The 2,623-nt window shown below is 53.7% G+C and overlaps 1 protein-coding gene across 1 annotated transcript in view; it reads left to right on the top strand.

Annotated features, from left to right (window-relative positions):
• Nucleotides 1-1,263: 1,263 nt before the first annotated feature.
• Nucleotides 1,264-2,623, top strand: part of LOC127922288 (NEDD4-binding protein 2-like) — a 10,904-nt gene continuing 9,544 nt past the window's right edge. The window contains exons 1-2 of the mRNA XM_052505978.1: nucleotides 1,264-1,382; nucleotides 1,715-1,938. The gene's annotated coding sequence lies outside the window, so the exon portion shown is untranslated. The remainder of the gene's footprint in view (nucleotides 1,383-1,714; nucleotides 1,939-2,623) is intronic.

The raw sequence follows: 2,623 nt of genomic DNA, 5'->3' as shown, positions 1-2,623 counted from the left end.
GGGTGTGTTACCTGGGTCAGGTGGGGTGTGTTACCTGGGTCAGGTGGGGGGTGTCACCTGCGTCAGGTGGGGTGTGTGGGGTACCTGGGTCAGGTGGGGTGTGTTACCTGGGGTGTCAGGTGGGGTGTGTCACCTGCGTCAGGTGGGGTGTGTTACCTGGGTCAGGTGGGGTGTGTTACCTGGGTCAGGTGGGGTGTGTGACCTGGGTCAGGTGGGGTGTGTTACCTGGGTCAGGTGGGGTGTGTGACCTGGGTCAGGTGGGGTGTGTGTGACCTGGGTCAGGTGGGGTGTGTCACCTGCGTCAGGTGGGGTGTGTCACCTGCGTCAGGTGGGGTGTGTTACCTGGGTCAGGTGGGGTGTGTTACCTGGGTCAGGTGGGGTGTGTGTGACCTGGGTCAGGTGGGGTGTGTTACCTGGGTCAGGTGGGATGTGTTACCTGGGTCAGGTGGGGTGTGTTACCTGGGTCAGGTGGGATGTGTTACCTGGGTCAGGTGGGGTGTGTTACCTGGGTCAGGTGGGGTGTGTTACCTGGGTCAGGTGGGATGTGTTACCTGGGTCAGGTGGGGTGTGTTACCTGGGTCAGGTGGGGTGTGTGACCTGGGTCAGGTGGGGTGTGTGTGACCTGGGTCAGGTGGGGTGTGTGTGACCTGGGTCAGGTGGGGGTGTGTTACCTGGGTCAGGTGGGGTGTGTTTACCTGGGTCAGGTGGGGTGTGTTACCTGGGTCAGGTGGGGTGTGTTACCTGGGTCAGGTGGGGTGTGTTACCTGGGTCAGGTGGGGTGTGTTACCTGGGTCAGGTGGGGTGTGTTACCTGGGTCAGGTGGGGTGTGTTACCTGGGTCAGGTGGGGTGTGTTACCTGGGTCAGGTGGGGTGTGTTACCTGGGTCAGGTGGGGTGTGTTACCTGGGTCAGGTGGGGTGTGTTACCTGGGTCAGGTGGGGTGTGTTACCTGGGTCAGGTGGGGTGTGTGTGACCTGGGTCAGGTGGGGTGTGTGTGACCTGGGTCAGGTGGGGTGTGTTACCTGGGTCAGGTGGGGTGTGTTACCTGGGTCAGGTGGGGTGTGTTACCTGGGTCAGGTGGGGTGTGTTACCTGGGTCCGGTGGGGTGTGTGTGCTGGGTGAGGTGGGGTGTGTTTCACCTGGGTCTGGTGGGGTGTGTGTGTCACCTGGGTCAGGTGGGGTGTGTGTGTTACCTGGGTCAGGTGGGGTGTGTGTGTTACCTGGGTCAGGTGGGGTGTGTGTTACCCGGGTCAGGTGTGTGTGTGTGTGTGTGTGTGTGTGTGTGTGTGTGTGTGTGTGTGTGTGTGTGTGTTTTAAGTCTGCGGTTGTCTTTCTAGGAGAAGCAGAGACAAGCAGCACTCTCCTACCATCTACTACAAGAGAGTGAGTAAACTCACACTCACACACACACACACACACACACACACACACACACCACTGACCCAGGTAACACACACACACACACACACGTTACAAGGCTAAGGCCTCACGGTCATCAAATCATTGTTGTTAATTTGTTGAATAGTTTTGTGTCTTACTGTGATATAATATAGATTTGCTGATACATCATCCGTGTTGAATTGATATATGTTAAGCTTTCGCAAGTTGCAGTTTGTTTAAAAGTGTGATGCTAAAAACTACAAAACTACAAAACTACAAAACTTCATTCCCCATGTTTTCCTGTTCTATCCTGCTCTACTTCCTGGTTTTACCAGGCTCTGTCCACTGGGGCGAATCACAGACGGCCAAAACCGGGCTCAGGGACGGGTCACGCCCAGCTCACTTCCTGATTGGTCCAGACGGCTTTGCGTCTCCGAGTGGCCAATCGGAGGCTCGGGATGAGTTGCCAATCCTGGACCACTGGAGTGTGTCCCGCCCTCATGTCTCTCTCAGAGACATCATGACTGAAGAACGGGCTCTACAGGAGAACATGGAGAGGGTAAAACACACACACACACACACACACACACTGGCATATATACACACACACACACACACACACACACACACACACACACACACACACACACTGGCATATATACACACACACACACAAACACTGGCATATATACACACACACACACACACACACACTGGCATATATACACACACACACACACACACACACTGGCATATATACACACACACACACACACACACACACACACACACACACACACACACACACACACACACACACACTGGCATATATACACACACACACACAAAACACTGGCATATATACACACACACACACACACACACACTGGCATATATACACACACACACACACACTGGCATATATACACACACACACACACACACTGGCATATATACACACACACACACACACACTGGCATATATACACACACACACACACACACACACACACACACACACACACACACACACACACACACTGGCATATACACACACACACACACACACACACTGGCATATATACACACACACACACACACACACTGGCATATATACACACACACACACACACACACACACACACACACACACACACACACACACACACACACACACACACACACACACTGGCATGTATACACACACACACACACACACACACACACACACACACACACACACA

Source organism: Oncorhynchus keta, unplaced genomic scaffold (assembly GCF_023373465.1).
Source record: "Oncorhynchus keta strain PuntledgeMale-10-30-2019 unplaced genomic scaffold, Oket_V2 Un_contig_25141_pilon_pilon, whole genome shotgun sequence".
Lineage (NCBI taxonomy): Eukaryota > Metazoa > Chordata > Actinopteri > Salmoniformes > Salmonidae > Oncorhynchus > Oncorhynchus keta.
The sequence above is the reverse complement of the archived record's forward strand: the minus strand, read 5'-3'. Positions and strand labels throughout refer to the sequence as shown.